The sequence below is a fragment of the Dipodomys merriami genome, unplaced genomic scaffold (assembly GCF_024711535.1).
Source record: "Dipodomys merriami isolate MVZ:Mamm:240054 unplaced genomic scaffold, mDipMer1.0.p SCAF_2158, whole genome shotgun sequence".
NCBI lineage: Eukaryota > Metazoa > Chordata > Mammalia > Rodentia > Heteromyidae > Dipodomys > Dipodomys merriami.
Window position 1 is genome coordinate 27,222 of NW_027203558.1, and position 22,958 is coordinate 50,179.

The 22,958-nt window shown below is 41.1% G+C and overlaps 1 non-coding gene across 1 annotated transcript; it reads right to left on the reverse strand.

The window, feature by feature from the left end:
- Positions 1 to 13,232: 13,232 nt before the first annotated feature.
- On the reverse strand, positions 13,233 to 13,370 carry LOC138834466 (small nucleolar RNA SNORA8). Its single transcript, XR_011374131.1, has one exon. It is a non-coding gene; the product is annotated as a small nucleolar RNA SNORA8 (small nucleolar RNA).
- Between the last annotated feature and the right edge of the window lie 9,588 nt (positions 13,371 to 22,958).

The window sequence follows — 22,958 nt, forward strand, 5'->3', positions numbered from 1 at the left end:
GGGATTGCTGGATCATAGGGGAGCTCCATGTTTAGTATTTTAAGAAACCTCCATACTGCTTTCCAGAGTGGTTGAACAAGTTTACATTCCCACCAACAGTGTAGTAGTGTTCTCTTTTGGCCACACCCTCTCCAGGATCTGTTCAAATTAGTTTTCTTGATAATGGTCCATGCTAACTGGGGTGAGGTAGAATCTCAATGTAGTTTTGATTTGCATTTCTTTCATGGCCAGAGATGTTGAACATTTTTTCATGTGTCTATTGCCCATTTTTATTTCCCCTTCAGAGAAGTTCTTCTTAATTCTTTAGTCCACTTATTAATGGGGTGGTTGTTTTTTGAGGATTTGTTTTGGGGGTATGTTTGGATCTCTGAGTATATTTTAGATATGAGGTCCTTTTCTGTTGTATAGCTAGTGAAGATTTTTTTTTTAATCCCTGGATTCCAGTGTTTGATTGTGGAATTATGGTTACCTGCAATAGGCATTCCTATAGTACAATACTTACCAGGGGTTTTTCAGTCCTTTCCAGGGCAGTTTCAGTGTTTGCTAAATAGATTGGAGGAAGGATACATTTTAACCACATAGGGTATTTAGAAATAGAAAAGGAGAAGCTCCCTCTGGGATGTGGGGATTACAGATGTGCAACACCAAAGCCTGCTAAATTACTTTATAGATAACTCTTATCTGGCATATGGAAATAGATTTGCCCTCTAGGTTAACAATATATATCTGGCTTTCCTAAGCAAAGTTATGAACATTCAAGTACTAAATATTCTATCCACAGACTTCAAGAATTCTACTTATTATTTTTGTAACATCATGTAAACATTTTGAGAAACTAAATGTTACTTTATACCAATAGTCCTCTCAAGTGAGCCTGAGATTTAAATTCTAGGCTGGGGTGAATCCCTCTTGTAGGCCACAAGACCCTGCTGCTTCTGAGACTAGCATCATCTTTCACTGATGCCTGGGCTTTGCCTCCACCACTAGCTGGGGTTTACTCTGTGCATGAAGAACAATCTCCTTTGCCCTGGTGAGCCTTCACCAGACAGTCCCCGACGAGCTGCATGCACTGGCTCTGAAGGATGGCGACACTGCTGCAGGCCTGAGGACCCAGTTTTTCCCCATCCATGTCCTCTGTGCTGGTCACATGGGCACTATAGAGAGCCAAGGCAGCACAGAGCAGCCAGGAGTAGTTGTGGATATATGGCTGGATGAGCCTCTGGTGGCCACTGATCTGGATGGTCACCATGGGATAGGCTGTGATGCTATGGGTAGGAAAATGGCTGCAAAGGCAAGACATTATTATGATTTGTCACTCCAAACAGGAACCCAGGCTTGGCTGCCACTGAACATTAATACCTCTAAGTTGTTGTTATTGAAAATTTAAGGGGAGATATGGATTTGCACCTTGGAAACAAAGAACCAACACTGGCATACCATTTCTGGATTTCATAACCCCATAGAAAACTGCCTGTGGAAATCAGGCTAAGTAAAAACTCCTTATTGTGAATTTTGCAAGATGTGCAAATAGTGTTTTGGTAATATGAGATAATGCTCATAACTTAGAGGTAAATATAAAGTACACAGCACAAAATGATTTAAGATATTAAATTTGTTTAAAATCTTTTAACAAGCTAGGTGTAGCAGCATAAGCCTGTAATCCCAGCACTTGGGAGACTAGGGTGAAAGGAATTATGTTCTTGGAAGGCTCAAGCGGGAGGATTTTGAGTTCAAGGTTGAACTGGGCAACATAATGAGACCTTCTCTTAAAAAAGCAAAGCAAAGGGCTGGGAATGTGGCTCAGTGGTAGAGCACTTGCCTTGCATGCCTGAGGCCCTAGGTTCGATTCCTCAGCACCACATAAGCAAAAAGAAAAAAGCTGGAAGTGGTGCTGTGGTTCAAGTGATAGAGTGCGAGCCTTAAGCTGAAGAGCTGAGGGACAGTGCTCAGGCCCAGAGTTCAGGCCCCACAACCGTACCCCCCCCAAAAAAAGCAAAGCAAAACAAAAAAAACTTTATGGAGGAAAAAGACTCAAATAAACTTAAGAACATATAACAAAATCTTCCTAATTGCTGAATCTGGGTATTGGGACAGTGAACTGGTCTCTCTAGTTTTGGCTAGGTTTAAATTTTTTTAAAAACAAAAACTTACTTTAATAAAGGAAGGGCTTAGTGTATAACTAAGTGGTAGAATACATGTGTAGCATGTGAGGCCCTGGGTATGAGTCTTATCATTGGGGGAAAAAAAGAAACCACAGAGCTATATTTTTTAATTATTATTATTTTTTGCAGTATTTGGTATTTGAACCCAGAGCTTCATGCTTGCTGGGCTTTTCCATTTGAGCCATATCCCCAGATCTCTTTTCTTTAGTTTTTCTCACATCTTTTGCTGATGTGATCTTCCTACCTAAAAACCTCTTACATAACTGTGATCACAAATGTGTACCATGATACCAACCTTATTGTTGGAGATGCAATCTCATTAGCTTTTTGCCCGAGTTAGCCTCAAATCATGATCCTCTTTTCCTCTGTCTCCTGATAGACTTTGTGTGACCATGCGTGGCCTAATACTAAAGTTCGTATTATTTGTTGATTCTTGGCTCTTGAGAGCAGGGACTTTCTTTTTGGTTCACTGTTCTTTCTTCTAGCTCCTTGTCCCAAGCCTGGTATACAGAAAATATAAGATGAATAGTTGTATGAATGAATGATTCAGGATTTGTATTCCAGGAGTCAATGTCCCTGGCTGTTCTCTAATTTGTGAGACTCTTGTCTGAGGCCTGCTTACCCAAATTACAGGCTTCTGGAAGAAGGATGGGGCAGCTTCGAACATATTTGCATGTTAAACACAATTTTTCACTAGCAACTGGTGCAGTGCGGGTATGTGGATTATAGGAGACCCCAGAAAAAGTGAACTGACAGTGGAGGTCAGAACTTGGCTTTTTAAAAAAAATCTAGTGCATGTGCGTGCATGTGTGTGTGTGTGTGTGTATGTGTGTGTGTGTGTGTGTGTGTGTGTGTGTGTGTATGTGTGTGTGTGTGTGTGTGTGTGTGTGTGTGTGTGTGCACATATGTGTGCTGGTCATGGGGTTTGAATTCAAGACCTGGGCTTTTTTCCTTTCTTTCGTTTTTCTTTTTGTCAGCCATGGGGCTTGAACTATGGGCCTGGGGCACTGTCTCAGTTCCTTTTGCTCAATGCTATCCCTCTATCACTTGAGCCACAGCACCGCTTCTGGCTTTTTCTTGAAAAATTGAGGTAAGAGTCTCACGGACTTTCCTCCTGGGCTGGCTTTGAACCATGATCTTCAGATCTCATCCTCCTTGAGTAACTAGGATTGTAGATGTGAGCCACCAGCAGCCAGCACAGGCCTGGGCCTTTTTGCTCAAAGCTAGTACTCTACCACTTGAGCCATAGTTCTAGATTTTTTTGGAATTAAGAGTCTCATGGACTTCCCTGCCAGGTCTGGCTTCCAACCATGATCCTCAGATCTTAGTCTCCAGAGTAGTTAGGATTACAGGCATGAGCCACTGGTGCCTGAACAGCAGGCTTCTTACTAAGCAAAGATATACATCAAGAAGATGTGAAGTGTGTGCAAGTCATCTGAGACATACCCATAGGAATATTTCCTTGCTGCATAGCATCCATATCAAAGATCAAAATCATCACACACATTGCAGTTCATTCTTCGGCCTATGATCAAACCCTGGCAGTGGTCACAGGTAAACTCCATGTTGAACATTTTATGGTCATCTCCATGGCCTTCAGGCTTCACTCCACCTAGACAGAAATGATCAGTGTGAAGTGGATGGAACAGAATGCTTGGAGAAAGGCCACAAAAATCAATCCAAACACTACAGCTGCTCCCATCTATTGTTCAGGAGGGCAGAGTCCACACATATCTTCTGGGGACCAGTTAGCTCTGTCCTGATAACTGAGTGCATAAATGACATTTTCATGAAATGATAACCCCTTAACAACTTAATAATAACAATACAATTATTAAAAAAATTATATTCTCAGCAAAGAGGTGCTGGACAATGTCATACTGCAAAAATCAGTTCCTAGCATGATTGCTGTTTGGCAAACAAAAGCCCCCGGGTAGATTTGTGAGATTTCTCCCATGACTCTCTTTTGACATGAGTTAAGCATCTGTTGGTGCCTCTGCTAGCAAGCACTGCAGAATGATCAGAAGACAATGTGACAAGGGAGTAAGAGGGAATTAAAGGCACGAGACAGGCTGCTCTTGCCTCTTCCTTACTCCATGGCATCTCCAACTTGATTTGGACTCTGCTATATACATCATATTTTATCGCCTCTATTCTCACTACCATGAACCTGGCCCTGACTCCAATGCCTTTGCGACTACTGAGACTGATTCCTAAGTGAGACTGACACAGACATGCTTTCCTCCTTGAGACCTTGTTAATGTCTCCCTCATTCTCTGCAGACTTCAAATGACTAAACCTAGCATCTTGGGATCTCACAACCTGAGCTCTGCTGGTCTTAATCCATCACTTAGTCGGACAGTCACTCAAGTGTGTCTACCTAAATTCCTTCTAGATGCTCACTTCTGTACTTGGCTTGTTCTACCCTCTGTAGCATTTAGTTCATATCACCTGACTGTGACTTTCTCCAAAAACCAGTACTTATCCCATCTCCTCCATGACAGAAATAGTATAGAAGTGCTGCTATACTACCAAGTTTTTCTAGAATAAGTCTGCACTACTTATTTATTACTCAACACATCACTCTTATACTAACAGTACATCAGGGCAGGGGCTGTATCTTTTACTATAAGATCAACAGACAAGAAGCCACAATGTTCAACATTGTCAGTGTACTTTGCTTCAGTGCATACAAGTCAAATGTACTAAAGAATTTTTTTTGTGTATATATACCACAGATTCTTTTTATTTATTGTGAAAATACTGTACAGAGGGGTGACAATTACATGGACAAGATAGTGAGTACATTTATTTTATTTTATTTTATTTTATATGTGAACATACTGTACAGAGGGGTTACAATTACATGGGCAGGATAATGCATACATTTCTTACCAAGCATTGCAGCCTCCTTCTTTGTTTACAATTAACATCCCTTCCCAGCCTTCCCCTCCCCCACCCAATCCCAATCCTTCTCCTTCCCCCCTATCCCCCCCACCACACCGACGTTGTAAAGCTCGTTTTGGACATGACAACTTGTACTTCTCATTGTTGCAACAGGTCCACCTGTATCCTTAAACAACTGGTTTTTCCCCATCTCCTCCACAAGTTATACTGACATCAAATATAGTGAAAGCAGGGTTTATACTGTGGGGGAGGGACATACAATGCAACAAAGAGATAATCTTATAAATGCATTGGAAACACATGCATGATAGAAAAAAACATTAAAATACATATCTAAAGGTTCATTTTCCTGACATCACATTATCTGACCTTTTCCGCTTGACTCATACATATACTAGATATTGCAAATAAAGGAAACCATGGGACCTATGTTTCTTTGGGCCTGGCTTACTTCACTTAATATAATTTTTTCCAAGTTTTTCCAATTCCTAACAAATGGGGCAATGTCATTCTTTCTGATGGATGCATAAAATACCATTGTGTATATATACCACATTTTCTTGATCCATTCATCTACTGAGGGGCATCTGGATTGGTTCCATATCTTAGCTATGGTAAATAATGCTGCAATAAACATAGTTGTGCTGGTAGCTTTAGTGTGGTCTTGTTTGTAAACATTTGGGAAAATGACCAAAAGTGGGATTGCTGGGTCGTAGGGGAGCTCTATGTGAAGTCTTTTGAGGAACCTCCATACTGCTTTCCAAAGTGGTTGAACAAGTTTACATTCTCACCAACAATGAAGTAAGGTTCCTTTCTGTCCACATCCCCTCCAGCATCTGTTGTTGTTAGAGTTCTTGATTTTTGCCATTCTAACTGGAGTGAGGAGATATCTCAAAGTTGTTTTGATTTGCATTTCTTTTATGGCTAGGGATGTTGAACATTTCTTCATGTGTCTATTGGCCATGCTTCTTTCTTCTTCAGAGAAGTTTCTCTTTCAGTCTTTCGCCCACATATTTATTGGGCAGTTTTTCCTTTGAGGATTTGTTGTTGGAGGGTTTAATTTTTTGAGTTCCAAGTATATATTAGATATGAGACCCTTGTCCATTGTATGGCCCTGCAGAAGCTCTGCCACTTTATGCAATCCCATTTGTCCAACATTTCTTTGATTTGTTGTGTTTCCAGGTCTCTATTCAGAAAATTTCGGCCTGAACCAAGGAGACATGGGGTTTCTCCTATTCCATCCTGTAATGTTTTCAGAGTGTCTGCTTTGAGTTCAAGGTCTTTGATCCATTTGCAGTTGATTCTGGTGCAGGGTGATATATAAGGATCTAGCTTTAGTTTTCTACATGTAGTTAACCAATTTTGCCAGCACCATTTACTGAAGAGGCTGTCTTTCTTCCATTCTATTGTTTTAGCTCCTTTATCGAAGATTAGATGGCTATAGGTCTGTAGGTTCATTTCTGGGTTTTCAATTCTATTCCATTGGTCCTGAAGTCTGTTCTTATGCCAATACCCAGCTGTTTTGATTACTATGGCTTTATAGTAGAGTATGAAATTTGGTACTGATATTCCTCCAGCAGTGTTATTTCCGTTGAGTAGCATTTTTGCTATTTGGGGTCTTTATTGTTCCATATGAATTTTTGGATTGCCTCTTCTATTTCCTTGAAGAATGAGGTTGGAATTTTGATAGGTATTGCTTTGAATTTGAAGATAGCCTTGGGAAGTATTGCCATTTTCACGATGTTATTCTTTCCAATCCAGGAGAATGGGAAGTTTTGCCATTTTTTAAGTTCTGTGTTGATTTACTTTTCCAAGGTTTTAAAGTTTTCATCATAGAAGTCCTTCACTTCTTTGGTTAAGTTAATTCCTAGGTATTTTATTTTTTGTGGGGCTATTACAAATGGATTTGATTTCCTAATTTCAGCCACACTTTTCTCATTGTTGGCATACAGAAAAGCCATTGATTATGGGGGGTTAATTTTATAACCTGCTACTATGCCAAAGTTTTGAATCAACTTGAGTAATTTGGGAGTGGAGTCTATGGGATTCTTTAAATACAAGATCATGTCATCTGCAAAGAGGGAGAGTTTTATTTCTTCTTTCCTTCTTTGGATCACATTTATGTCTGCATCTTGTCTTATTGCTGTGGCTAGGCATTCTAATACTAGATTGCAGAGAAGTGGAGAGATTGACATCCTTGTCTTGTTCCTGAGTTAAGAGGAAATGGCTGTAGTTTTTCACCATTGAGTATAATGCTGGCTGTAGGTTTGTCATATACAGCCTTTATTGTATTGAGGAATGTTCCATGGATTCCTAATTTTTCCAAAACCTTCATCATAAAGGGGTGTTGGATCTTGTCGAATGCTTTTTCTGCATCTATTGAGATAACCATGTGGTTCTTATCCTTGCTCCTGTTTATGTGATGAATAGTATTAATTGATTTGCATATATTGAACCAGCTTTGCATCCTTGAAATGAATCCTGTTTGATCGTGCTGTATGATTTATGGATGAATTGTTGAAGTCGATTGGCCAAAATTTTGTTGAGAAGTTTTGCATCAAAGTTCATCAAAGAAATTGGTCTATAGTTCTCTTTCTTTGATGAGTCCCTGCCTGGTTTTGGGATGAGGGTTATGATGGCTTCATAGAATGTGTTCGGTAGTGAGCTTTCTCTTTCAATTTCATTGAAGAGCTGGAGGAGTATTGGTGTGAGCAGGCCTTGTAAAATTCCGCTGTAAAACCATCTGGTCCTGGACTTTTCTTAGCTGGGAGGTCTCTTATTGCTTTTTCTATTTCAATGCTTGATATCGGCCTGTTAAGATAGTTTAACTCATCTTGATTTAGTTTTGTCATATCAATATTTGCTAGGAAAAGCTCCATTTCTTTCAAGTTCTCAAACTTATTAGCATAAAGTTTTGAGAAGTATTCCCTTATAATGTTCTGAATCTTGGTTGTTTCCGTGGTGATGTTTTCATTCTCCTCTCTTAGTTTATTAATTTGTGTGTGTTCTCTTCTTTTTCTTATAAGACTTGCAAAGGGTCTGTCCATTTTGTTAAGTTTTTCGAAGAACCAACTCTTTGTTTTATTGATTCTTTCTATAGCTTTTTTGGATTCTAATTCATTTAATTCTGATTTAATTTTAATCATTTCTTTCCGTCTACTGGATTGGGGTTTATCTTGCTGCTCTTTTTCAAGGAGGTTAAGATGTGTCATTAAATTGTTAGATTCAGATCTCTCCAATTTGTTGATGTAGGAGCTCAGAGCTTTAAACTTGCCTCTGAGTACTGCCTTTGCTGTGTCCCAGAGGAGCTGGTAATTTGTGTGTTCATTTTTGTTGAATAGCAAGAACATTTAAATTTCCTTTCTAATCTCTTCCATGACCCACTCATGATTCAGCAGTATGTTGTTCAGCCTCTATGTGATACCGGACTTTCTTTGGTGGCTTTTGCTGTTGAGTTCTAATTTTATTCCTTTGTGGTCAGAGAGAATGCAAGGTATAACTTCAATGTTTCTGAATTTAGACAAGTTTGCTTTGTTGCCTAAAATGTGTTCTATTTTAGAAAACGTTCCATGTGCTGCTGAAGAAAACGTGTATTCTGATGCTGCTGGGTGAAATGTGCAGTAAATGTCTGTTAAGTCTAGTTGATCTATGCAGCTGTTTAGATCTGCGGTTTCTCTGTTGAGTTTTTGCTGAGTTGATCTATCTAGTGGGGAGAGTGGTGTGTTAAAAACCCCAACATTTAATGTCTTTGGATCTATATGGGATTTGAGGGAAAGTAGTGTTTCTTTGATAAATTTGGGTGCTCCCTTGTTTGGCGAATAGATATTTAGAATTGTAATATCCTCCTGAAGGAGAGATCCTTTAATTAGTATGTAGCGACCTTCTTTATCTCTTCTCACGAATTTTAATTTGAAGTCTATTTTATCTGATATTAGGATTGCAACTCCCGCCTGTTTATGGGGGCCGTTTGCTTGGTAGATTTTGTTCCAGCCTTTAACATTGAAAATGTGTTTGATTTTACGGGCAAGATGTGACTCCTGCAGGCAGCAGATAGAAGGGTCTTGTTTTTTAATCCAAGTAGACAGTCTATGTCGCTTAATTGGAGAGTTCAGTCCGATAACGTTAAAAGATAGGACTGAGAGGTATTTGGGAGTTCCTGCCATGTTATCCACCTTCTTGGGGGCTGCGAAAACTGGGTTCTTCCTATGGTTCTTGGATTCTCAGTTTGGGTGCAGTTTCTTGGCCTTTATTGTGGTCTTGTTGGTTTTCTATGTGTAGGACATCTTTAAGAATCTTTTGTATGGCTGGTTTGGTGGAGATGTATTGTTTCAATTTTTCTTTGCTATGGAAGGTTTTTATTTGGCCTTCAGTTATGAAGGAGAGTTTAGCTGGGTACAGTATTCTTGGTTGATAGTTGTTTGTTATTAGGGCATGGCATACATCATTCCAGGCTCTTCTTGCTTTGATTGTCTCTGCTGAGAAATCTGAGGTGATTCTAATTGATTTCCCTTTATAAGTGGTTAACTGTTTCTCCTTGACAGCTTTAAGGATCTTTTCCTTGGTTTGAGTTGATCCTGTGTGGATTATAATGTGACGGTCAGATGTCCTATCCTGGTCTGGTCTATTTGGGGTTCTAAAAGCTTCTTGTATCTGAAAAGTGCTATCTTTTTGTATGTTTGGGAAGTTCTCTGCTAAGATCCTGTTAAACAAATTTCGTAGACCATTAACTTCTATTTCTAGGTGCTCCTCTACACCCATTATCCTTAATTTAGGCCTTCTGATGGTGTCTTCCAGGTGTTGGATAGATCTATCATATTTCTTGGACTTGTCTTGGATGGTTGTATGTTCTTTCTCTATAATATCTAGGCTGTCTTCAATCCCTGAGATTCGATCTTCTGCATGGTCTAACCTGCTGTCAATACTCTCTACTTTGTTTTTTTTTTAAATCTCTTTTCCTTCTAAATGGTCAGCTTTGATGGCTTCAAATTCTTTGTTGAAGCTCTGTTTTAGGTCTTGTATGAATTTCTTTACTTCCTTAATTTGGTGTTCAGTGTTTGTTCTCAAATCACTTAGTTGATTGGTTATGGTTTCTTTGGACTCCTATTCCTTCTGTTGGGTTCCATTCAGCATTCCCTTTGTGGTCTCCCTGACTTCCTTCAGCTCTTTGTTAATGGATTCCATGAATGCCTTTAGTGATCTTTGTGTGTTCTCTACCTGGTCTCTCAATTCCTGTATTACTCTTTGATTAGCTTCCTCGCGTTCGTGGGATTCCTGCAGTTCTCTTTGAGTGTTCTCAGCCTGCTCACGCTATTCATCCCTTTCTCTTTGAGTATTCTCAAGCTGCTCACACAAATCCTCTATCAGTTTTTGAGTAGCTTCCTCACACTTATGATATTCCTGTATAAACTTTTGGGATGCCTCCTCTCTCTCCCTATCATGCTCATACAGAGTCCTTTGTAAGTTGTCAAACTTTTCATTTGTCATGTTTGCCAGCAGTGTTTGTAGAGCTATTTGGGAACTCTCCTCTGGAACATTTATTATCTGTTCTTTCCCCTGATTATCAAGATTGGGAATTAAGATACCAGGATTTGCCATTTTTCTTGTGTTTTTCCGGCTTACTCTGACCATTTGAGATGAAAATAGCACCAGTTTTGTGCTAGAACCCTATCTTAAGACAACCATAAACCAGAGTTTGCATTTGTACAGTCAATAGTCTACAGATACAATCTATTTCAACAGATACATCTATTCAACATCAAACAACTATATGTTAATGGGCTTTGAACCACAGAGAAGTATTTGGAAACCAGAAATTATTAGGGTTAGGGAGAGATGTGGGTAAAAAATAGGAATAGATTGGTGTGGGGAGGCACAGGGAGAGTTAACTATGTCCTAATCTCAATGTAGGAAATAGGTTGGGTAGGATGCATGTAGAGAGAGAGAGAAAAAGAAGAAAGGGAAAGGGAAATGAAAAGAGACCAAAAAAAATAGAAACGTAAAAATTAATATTATTATGGAGAAAAAAAAGACAAGCTATTTAGAGAGGAATGTGAATATATTGAGAGAAGGGGAGGGACATAGAGGAGTTGTGAAAAAATTAACAAAATGCTTAAAATATTATATAGGTATAAAGAGGTAGTACTGCTATTAAGGAATTTAAGTCTCAGAGGTTTTGAATTGAGTAATAAATTTGTGGATTAAGTGTGTACACAATGGGGGATAGGGTCTACTTGTTAAGTAAGGGTTTATCTGAGGATGTGCAGGACAAGAGTTAAGTCACGTAAAGCAGAACAAAAGAGAGGAAAAGGTGAAAAGAATAAAAAAAGGGAGAAATAAAGATCAGAAGGTCAGTAGAGCTAAACAAAAAACAAAAAGATAATTAAAAAAAGAAAGAAAAAGAGAAAGAAGACAAGAAAAGATAGGAAAACGCACATTCACGTATTCCTAAAATAAAAATTATAAGAGAAAAAAAAGTTTCTGGAAAACAATTTTATTCAAAAAAGGAAAAAATTAAAGATTAATAAAAGTTTTAGAAAAAAACAATTATAAATATATAAGGTACCAAAAAAAGAAGAAGAAGAAGAAAAAAAAAAGTTCTTTGATTTTTTTTTTTATTTTTTTGGGAGGGGTGGGAAGAATCCTGTATCTCCTTTTTGTCTGTAACCAGCCTCTTGTTGGAGTCTCTGGTCAGCTTGAGGTCCTGTGGCTTTATTGTTTTCTTAAGTCAGTTTGTTCGAACAGGCAGAAAAATGCTCTGTTTTACCCAAGATTTTGAGATCCCCCTCCCTGGTTAGTTTTCTGAGAGGGTGATCTGCTTTGAGAATCACAAAAGAGGGGGATGCAGTGATGAGACTAGGTTCTGGGTAGAGTTGAGGCCTTTCAACAAACAGTTGCTTTTCCCTCGGGCTATTTTGTGAAAAACTCACAGCGCCCAGCCTGGAGCCATTCTCAGGGTTTCTGTATTTCAATTGATTGTGGAGGCTGCTAGAGGGAGGGGCAGCCTCTGGCTCTGGTTATCCAGAGCGGAAAGCCACTCTTATGGCTGGCGCCTGAGCTGGGTGACTTTTCCCTGGATGGAGCTGAGTCTGGCAGGTCACTTTGCCGTTAAGTTCTTGTGACCTGCTCAATGACTCATTTTATTCCAAGGCCTGAGTTGGAGCTAGCAGCTCCTCTGAGCTTTGTCGGTATCCAAGATGGAGATCACTGTTGCTGGGGGGGAAGGGGTGGCCTTCCCTCCTCTGCTCCCTGAGATGGAGTGAGGATGTCAGGCTTGTACTCACGCCGAGTCTTGGATCCTGGGTCGTCTCTGGTCTGCAAACTGCAGGATGAAGATGTCCGCCCCTTTTCAGTTCTTGCTGGTGTTGAGTAGAATCTGCTCCCCCACTGCGTCTGGCTCCTTCGTCCCGGACTCTCTGTGGCTCAGGTATGGGTGCCCTGCAGTTGCCGCCGCGACCCTGCTACCACCGTGGCGGCTGCTGGCAAGCGCTCAGATGTGTCTCCTTGCCTTGGCTTCCCCTCTCTTGCCTAACTCTCTGTCCTGTGATGGCACACTTGGTGTGATTCTCTGGCTTAGGACTGTTCACTGGAACTCTAAAACTGCTTTCTATGCAAGAGCTTGTTCAGATTCCAGCTTCTCCTCTGCCATCTTCCCCCTAAAAATTTTTTAAAGTTTACATATATTCATACATACATACATATATACACATACATATATGTGTGTATGTATATTTTTTATTTGAAGTCAATAAATTTTTATTTAATCATTTTTACATGTTGTAATTCCTTCACTGCCCATCAAACTGATGCTCAAGATTTCTCTTGAAATCTAAGGGAGCCCTTTTTGAAGCAAACAATTTTCAAGCCAGCCATTTCACTGCTCGGGAGGCCAAAATCTAGTGGCTATGTTCAAATGGCCAACCAAAAGCAGAAACTCTGATCAGCCCTGCCACAAATCTTTTATTGGGGCTTCTTTTAGCACTATTACAGAATTACTGATGACACACCTAAATTCTTTGAAATGTCATTTTGCAAGCAAATTTTGGGATCACTTTTTAAGTCCAACAGCTTGATTCAACTGCTGAATGCCTGCCTAGAGAAAGAAAAGCATTTGCTGAAAAGATCAGTTATCCTAAGTATTATCAATATGAATTGTCAAACTGCATATATTGTATCAATAGAAATACCAGGTTTACCATGGACAAAGCCAAGAAAACCAACGATGCCAGATATTGAGTTTCTATTGCACTGTCCTTTGAACATATCAGCAGGAGGTATTGCTGAATGCAAATACCATACAGTGTAATGTAAGTGTGTGTGTGTGTGTATATATATATATATATATATATATATATATATATATATATATATATATATATATGTCGTGGGGTTTGAACTCTGGGCCTGGGCACTCTCCCTGAGCCTCTCTGTGCTCAAAGATAGCCTTCTACAACTTGAGCCACAGCACCACTTCCAGCTTTTTCTGTTTTTCTGAGGAATCGAACCCAGGGCTTCATGCATGAGAGGCAAGCACTCTATCCTTAAGCCACATTCCCAGCCCCAATGTGAAGTTTTTAAGTGGCAAGATCACATAAGATAATAACAATTATTACTATTGAGTATGGCATACTCATTTCTATGAAGTTTACCTAGGAAGCAAGTTTTGCAAAGATCCATGTCACTGCATTAAAGACACCGGTAGCAGTGCTAGGGGAGCAATCTCATGACTTCCATCACAAGAGATGTCCATATTTAGCATGTCACAGTAGCGAGCAATGAACATGGGCATCTGTAAATTCTAGTCCAACCAGACTAGGAAGGGGGACCTGAGCTGATCCTGATCCATCCCTCCCAGCCACCCCTCACCCATTGAAGACTTTAGGAAGAACTATTTCTAGGTGGTGGAGCAAGGCAGAGGCACCATGGTCTTCTACAACCAGAACGTGGATAAAGAGGACAGACCACACACATGATCCCAGTGGCCCATGAGCTCAACCTTTGTTGTGGAAGTAGAGGAATCAGGATGGATTTCTCAGGGACTGTCCCCCAACAGAAATCCATGTTTCTCCTGCAAAAGTTCTGACTCTGTCACGTGCACATTGATTTGTATAACACACCAGATAGGGAGCTGTGTGTCATACACACACATGCACACACACACACACACTCAGCCATCATGGGTTTGTGTCACCTAGCTACCCACCCTGGAAATGATCATCCCACCTAAACTCAGCAGACGAAGCAAAGCCTATTCCCTGTCGGTGGATTGACTACATCTCCCTTTTGAGCTCTCCTAATGAGTGATCCAAGCGGTGAAGACAAATGCAAATTTTCCTGCAGATAAACAGTCATTGAACATTCTGAAATAGAATGGTCTCCAACATGACAACAGTCCTGGGGTTTGAACTCAGGACCCTGAGCGTGCTGTCCCAGAGCTTCTTTTTTGCTCAAGGCTGAGCATTCTACCACTTTAGCCACAGCACCACTCCTGGCTTCTGTGTGTGTGTGTGTGTGTATGTGTTATAATGAGGAATTGAACTCAGGGCTTCATGAATGCTAGGAAAGCACTGTACCACTGTACCACATTCTGTGCCCTAGGGTAATGTTTTGTTTTGTTGTTTTAAATTTTCATTGTAAATGCATTGAACAGGGGAGTTACAGTTAATAAGAGAAGTAATGAGAGCCAGTCACCTGTGGCTCATGCCTGTCATTCCAGCTACTCAGGAGGAGGCTGACATCTAGAGGATCATGGGCAAACTGGAAGTCCTGCCATATTTGTGGTTCAGTGTGGTACTGAGCACCAGCCTGGATCTGAAGAAGCTAGGGGACAGTGCCCAGGACCCAGAGTAAAAATGGTAGAATGCTAATCTTGAGCACAAAAAGCCCAGGGCCATAGTGTGTTTTGAACTCAGGGCCCTGGATTACTGTACCTGAGGTTCTTCAGCTCTAGCCTGGACACTACTACATTGAGCCTTAAATATAGCACAACTTCTGGTTTGTTGGTAGTTTCATGAGCGATCATAATCTCAAGGACTCTCCTTGCCCTAAGGCTGGTGATCCTATCAGATCTCAGCCTCCTCCTGAGTAACCATACTTGTCGAGGCTGCATTGAATTATGCATCTTCCTGATTTCCTTGTCATGTCCAAAACGAGCTTTACAACATCGGTGTGGGGGGGGGAGTGGAGGGGAAGGAGAAGGATTGGGATTGGGGAGGAGGGGGGAGGCTGGGAAGGGACGTGAAGGGTAAACAAAAGGAGGAGGCTGCAATGCTTGGTAAGAAATGTACACATTATCCTGCCCATGTAATTGTAACCCCTCTGTACACTATGTTCACAAATAAAATTAAATTAAAAAAAAAAAGAAAAAAAAAGAAAAGGGACAGAGTCTGACTGAGGAGAAGCTCGCCCGAGAGGAACCTCTGGTTTCCAGCTTCCAACACATCCTGGAAACAGGCGAGTTTCCAGGATCCTCTTCCCTCCAGAATACCCCCAAATCCTGAAATTGAAATCCTTCCCCTAAGAGCCCTGGCCTTGGTCCAATCAAACCTCTTTCCATAATCCTGTATTTTTTTTGGTTTAATTTCTTCTCCCTTGTCCTGTTTTTCTTCTTTTTTTAAATTTCTCCCTACAGATTATTGTCCCCAGGAATAAGGACCCAGCCTGTTGGTGGAAGCCCTTTATTCTGGGTGTATAATGTTCCAGGTTGGAATTAAAAAATCGCTCTCGAAGGAGGCTGTGGTCATAATTCACGTGTCCAAAATGAGTGTTTTTTTTTGGGGGGGTGGGTCACTTGGGGAAGAAGAAAGACAGAATGATGTGGGACAGGAAGCAGTGGGATTTCTTTCTTCTCTGCTCACTTCCTTCCTCACAGGTAGACTTCCCTTCACAGGCAGAAACTTGTCCAGGAATCTGCTTCCCACCCCCATACACCCCATTCCAGCAGAATAGTCCTCTGGGAAGTTGAACAATCCTTGCTTTCCAGAAGTTTTTTGTTTTTTGCTTTTTTTTTTTCCTCTCCTACGAGGTCATCTATCTTGACTTCCAGCTTTGCTACTTCCTCCTCCTCATCCTCCTCCTCCCCTTCTCCTGAAATTTGTGCTCCCACAATACTTAACCTAGTGATCCAGTAAACCACATCCTAAACATATCATTCTTACTTGGATGATTGACTCAATGTCCCCTGCCCAGACCATTCCAATGGGATGATTGGACAAACTGAATTCTAGAAAAGAACCTTAGAGTAGTTATTATTATTATTATTATTATTATTATTATTATTATTATTATTATTCAGAATAACTCCAGGCTCACGACTGCCATCCTAGCTACTCAGGAGGCTGAAATCTGGAGGATCGTGGTTCAAAGCCTGATTTCTCTCCTTACCCAACCATCAGAACCTAGGAATGCAGAGGATTGGGTTAGACTCAAACTACACCCTTTGGTCCATTCGTTGTTCAGTCCAAGGTGGGGATGGAGTAAGAATTATTTCTTATTAGCCCATGAAACAGGAGGAAATCACAGTGTGTGCTTTTCCTGGGTCCATCCCCAGACTCACAGGGATGCCCACCCCAAAAATATTAGCCGTAATTCAACATGGGTCCCCAAGAACTCAGGCTCACTCGACATCAGTGGTAGAGATTTTAACTCTGGTCATGCGAGTGGTGGCACAAGAAACCAATAAAGGCGCTGGAAGGGTTGGGAGAGAGAGCGGGGAAACTTCCACCAGGTCCAGGCACAAGAGGGTTTAGAACCAAACTTCTGCTGGGCCAGATGAAGGTGTGTACAGTGAGCACAGGGCAGAGAGAGAGGAAATAGTAGAGGTGAGCAAGGGGGTGTGTGGGTGGAGAGGACTCAGAACTGACCTCAGGGTCTTGGGGGTGGAGAACTTGTCATAGTCTGAGTGAAAGGTGATGGGGCAAAGGAGGAAGTGAGTTCAGAGGAAGAAGTGAGCTCAGTGGGTGAGGAAGTGACTTCAGAGGAAGAGACAGTGGCCTTAGAGGCAGAGGAAGTGAGCTCAGAGGAAGAAGTGAGTGAAGCCCCGGGGGGGCTGGTCAGTCTGAAGGAGGCATGATGGGGCAGAGGAGGAAGTTCCCCAGATGGTTAGGAAGTGAGTGCAGAGGAAGAGAAGTGGCCTCTGAGGAAAAGGAAGAGGAAATGGCCTCAGAAGAAGAGGAAGTGGCCTCAGAGGGAGAAAGTGACTGTGGGACCTGTGGGGGACCCATCATTGTCTGCAGGAGGCATGATGAGGCAGAAGAGGAAGCTCTTCAAATGCTTAGGAAGTGACCTCAGAGGAAGAGGTAGTACATTCAGAGAAATAGGAAGTGAGCTCTGAGGAAAAGGAAGCACACTAAGAGGAAGAGGAAGTGAGCTCAGAAGAAGAGGAAGTGACCTCAGCAGAAGGGAAAATGATCTCAGAGGAATAAGAAATCACCTCTGATGCTTAGGAAGTCACCTCAGATGCTTAGGAAGTTACCTCAGAGCCTGAGATTCTTTGCCTACTCAATGATTGATGGTGACAGGTGTTTCTTTACTGGTTTGGGGCTGGTGATCTCTGGTAAGGCTACAGTGCTTCCTACTTAGCAATGGAGAACGTTGTGTCCCTCCTGGGGAAAATTCCTGTACATCCTCCCCAGCTGTGTGATTTCAGTCTGTGATCCCCCCTTCAGGGGTCAGTTTTCAAAGATTGTCCATAGGCTGCCCCAGGTGATTGAAGTCCAGACTCGAACTCCCTCCCTGGACACACATCATGATGAACTAATGTGCAGAATTGGAAGACAATGAGAGAGAGAGAGAGAGAGAGAGAGAGAGAGAGAGAGAGAGAGAGAGAGAGAGAGAGAGAGAGAGAGAGAGAGAGAGAGAGAGAGAGAGAGGAGAGGGAGAGGGAGAGGGAGAGGGAGAGGGAGAGAGGGAGAGAGAGAGGGGGAGGGAGAGAGGGAATAATTTTCTGATGGAGGAAATGACACAGACAGACAGCCAATATTCACTTGGATTCCTTCAAGAAAAACTGTGATCCTCGTATGGACTAGAGTATTTGGGGTGACTTGGTTTGTTTTTTGTTGTTGTTGTTGTTTGTAAATGACATGTGTGGGATTAGAACTCAGGGCCTGGGGGTGCTGTCCATGAATTTTTTGTTTGGTTCCAGACTGGCCTTCAATCACCTGAGCCATACAGCTCCATCTTCCAGTTTGGGGTTATTAATGGTCGGGCATGGGGGGGGGGGTCAAGTCTCAATAGACATTTCCTGCTAGAGCTGAGTTTGTCCTTCAGCAGCTTCTATTCCCTTCAAGATGGGCAAAAGAGAAAGAGAAAATAGGAATGGTTGCTACTATTACATAAGAAAATGACTTTTTTAAGAAGTCGGCCTGTGTCTTGAAAGTTTGGTGTCTTTCTGTTCTCTATAGGCAGAAAGTTTTGCCCTTCCTTGTGAGGAATGTCAGAGGAATTGAACCTACACACCCAACTTAGTGAATATTTGGGGAAATTGAGACTGTAGCCTCATCAAAATGAGGCCTTAGGAATACCAGGAGCCTTCAACATGGGAAGACTTCCTCCATGTCCCACTACAAATAGCCCTCAACCCACAATGCAGGTGCTAGGCTTCGACTCTGTCAACGGAAGAGGACATTGGGAGGCCTCTTCTTTATTTCATAGGATACACACTGAGTTCTCACACTTATCTTCATTCCTCTAACTTAACTTCACTTGACCCCACCACACCTATTTCAAGTCCCCACTTCCATTTGTTTACTTGGTTGAATTTTTATTCTTTCTAAGGAATTACACTCTTTACTATAAGCCTTGAATCTACAGTACTTCCATAATACATGTGTGCGTTGACTTGCATGCCACCCAGCACATCAAATAATCCATGCACACTCTGTATTATATGGGGTATACTACACCAGAACACCAATGCATTCCCTGCATGGCTCGAAAAGTAAATCATTTTCTCAACACAAACAAGAAGATCTGTAATTGCACAGAGGACAATCTCAAATGCAAATGAGCATACTTCCAGAGATCATCTCTTCAGTCCTTTCTAAATCTGAGAAAGTCTGATCAGCAAAAGCATTGACATACATAATAAGGTCAATAAATAATGTAATATTTGCTTATGTGATACAGTAGTAATGTAACATTTGTAATAAAAGATGCTGAAATCTGGCTGTTTATTTGTATTTGGCTCACAAATACACTGACTGGTGTCAAGTTGAGGTTGACAGGTGAGTGTTACGTGACATCCTTCAGGAATCAATAGGAAACAAGGCCCAAGAGAGACAGTACTTGGTCATTTGTCCTAATGGCCACTTAACAAGGTTTACCTAAGGTCAGATAACAATTAGACTGATCCTAAGAAGATTTTTCTGGAAGGACTCCATTGGAGAAAGTTGGGATGAAATTCACACAGAGGAAAGCCAGGGAAAGAAATATTAAACTGAAATCCCTTCCATGTGAAATTCTAATCCTGTTGCTGGATAGACATCAAAAGTTGGACTATACACTGAAATTTTCCATGGTGTGGATTTCAAAGGTCGGAGAATGTACTGAAAATCTACATGTAGACATGAAATACATTCTGAATGAGAACAGTTTCTTAGTGAAGAGTGTGTTAGTTCTGCCTGCGATGAGAAAGAGTAATTAAGTAATACCACGACCACTACCTTTAGGACAGCATTTGCAAAAGACTTCATCCTAAACGAAGAGGTCACTGAGGATCTGAACTTATTCTGCGGAGCATAATTTGGGTCTATATTGTGTAGCTTATTTTCCATAAGTCCTACTTGAGCTAATGTTTGTACTCTATTGTAACCCAGAAAATCATTTGAAAGCAGATGTCTAATAAAGAACTAGAAATGGCAATAAAAGACATGAAGAAATGCCAAAAAGAAAAACAAAAAACAGACAAGAATCCAATATATATACATATACATATATATATATATATCAAATAAAGCATCTGGGTGGGTAGAGGAGGGAGGGGTGAGAATGTTCGAAGGGTAACATTGATAAAAATGTATTCTATTCACAAACTGTTTTATAAAAATAATGCATCCTTTGTGCAACTACTTTATGATCATAAATATGTAGAAATACATAAAAAATAAAGCAATATGAAATAAGGAACTCCTTTGTGAGTCTTGATGACTTTACCACAATCCTAGGGTAAGAGAGTTGGTAGGATTTGTGTCTCACCCTTACAGGATTTGAAACTAGGGTGCTCTTCTCTGCTTGCATTAATTGCGTTGGTGCATAAAAAAGTACTGAACAACATGTTAGATGACCGCAAGCCATTGGGAAATGCAATAGTTAATGTAGATACATATATATTTACATTTATTTATATATCGTTATATGTAAATAAATATATAAAGGTTATATATATATATATATATATATATATATATATATATATATATATATATATATATAAACCTTTATTCCAACAAGAACACAGGGAATTTTCATGGAAGGGTCAATCAGAAAATAGGATTAAGCAAGAAGGAAGAAGGAAGTAGTTCAAGGCTGACACTGACCTTATCTTGACTTCAAAAGATGCTGCCTTTTCCAGGTGTAACAAAGGTGTCCCAAAGACACCAGGTGTCTTTAGTGTATCTGGAACACTTTAGGCATCCATCAAAAAGAAAGGAAAATGATTTATTCAGTGCGAATAGCATAGCTAGATTTGCACTGGGTGAAAGATGAATTATTTTTGTGTTCAGAACCAAAGCATCTGAAAAACAAGCATAGGACTAACCTCAGAACAAAGTCATTATCTCATGAACATTTTGAAAAAATGTCCATGTTTCTGTTTCTGAGAAGCTTATGAACATCAAATACTTTTTTTTGTTTGTTTGTTTTTTGGGTCCGGTCGTGGGGCCTGAACACTGGGCTTGGACACTGTTCCTCAGCTCTTCAGCTCAAGGCTAGCGCTCTAACACTTGAGCCACAGCACCACTTCCAGGTTTTTTCCTTTTGCTTATGTGGTGCTGAGGAATGGAATCCAGGGCCTCATGCATGCAAAGCAAGTGCTGTACCACTGAGCCACCTTCCCATCCCCTCAAATACATTTTATCTCCAGGCTACCAGACCTCCAGTGGGACTGATTGATATTTAAAAATATCTATAAATGATAAATGGAGCGGCTGGGAAACTGGCTTAGTGGTAGAATGCTGGCCTAGCATGCATGACGCCCTGGGTTTGATTTCTCAGTATACAACATTCACAGAAAAAGTCAGAAGTGGTGCTGTGACTGAATTGGTAAAGCCTTGAGCAAAAGAAGCTCAAGGACAGTGCCTAGGCTCTGAGTTCAAGCCCCAGGACTGTCAAAAAAAGATAAATACTTTTGTCAATTCGTGGTACAACTATTTTCTTTAGTTTAGATATCAGGGACTGTGAGAAGGTAAAAAATATTGAGATAAATGGGCCTTGGGCCACCAGAAATATGTTTGTGTTCCACCCATCTATTGCATGAAGAAATTTGATGCAAAAATAAAAATAAAAAAACAAAAAACTTTTGATCAGTCAAGATGGAGAAATCATACCACCGAATTCATACAGAAATCTGTCCAGATCCATTGTGTAGCCATAACATGCAACTTTCTGTCTTTTCTGAGAGTGTTTTCTCCTGGTTTCCTTCTGCTCCACATGAACAACCATACTGGATGAATGAATAGCATGGGAAGAACAAATCAATAGGACCATATTCCTGAATCAGGTTAAGAATTGCCATTTGTGCCTTTTTCCTGTGCTTTTCTTTCTTCAGCAAGAAATGTAGTCTGAGAGAAGCATGGTAGGCCTGCAATTTATGTTATACATGATTTGTTGATGATTGGATGTCAACCCATGATTGGATTGAAGTGGGAGGCTGCTATCTTGGATTGCAGAGCAATGTTCTTTGGGTTCCACCAAGGTCATAGAGACAAGCTACACCCTCCTTTCCCCACCCCCCTGCCCTTGCAAGGTAGAAAGGAGATCCATGGATGTAGATAACCAATCTCCTGACCTAACTAGGACAGAAGGAGGAGTAAGAGCCATGCCTGTCCTTGCAACCCCTGCCTCCCATTGTTCTCCTTAAACCACCGTGAAGGTCACTGGGCTCCACTTTATTTTCCTCTAAGCTAATCCAATTAGTCTGAGAATCCCAGTCACTGCCCATCCACCCCCTTTCCGCCAGTGAGGGACAGTCAGAGAACAATTTCAGGAGGACAAATGGTCATTATGAATCAGGCCTGTGGATCAATGGTATAAAAGGAGGGAATCTATTCATATTCTCTCCACCACACCTGTCCTGCTCTGAGCTTCTGTAGGACAAGGACAACCAGCATCAACATGATGAAGGCTCTGCACTTACCCTGCTGTTTGGTGAGGCCTGTGCAGGCCAAAGATCTCAGGTCCAGCCATCAGAGGGATCCCTGAATGGGCATGTTCATCTTGCATGGCCCGTGTGTGTGTGTGTGTGTGTGTGTGTGTGTGTGTGTAAAATGTGCCAGTTTTGTGTGTGTATGTGCATTTGTGTGTAAGAGAGAGAGATTCTGTTTGATAACATGTGGATTCAATGTGTCTTCATAATCAGGAAAATGCCTTTGCACCTTTCAACTCCCTGTCGTGTGACAAAGGTGTCCTCTTCAATCCAAAAGCTAAGGCAACAGTATCGTTATTAGACTGGATCACATGTCGTGCCTACATGGAATCCTTAACTCACTCTCCACATGCAATGGTTCCCAAGCATGTCTCTCTCGGTCCTGGTGTCACAGTGTGGGAGACTCCACACAAATTGGCAAGGCCTGGCCTCATTTTCTTCTCTTGCCCAGTCAGGAATGGCTTCTTTGGTGCTGGATAAAGGGAACTGAGCGGAATCAGGAGAGTGCTGGCCTTTTGCCTTTGGGACATGGG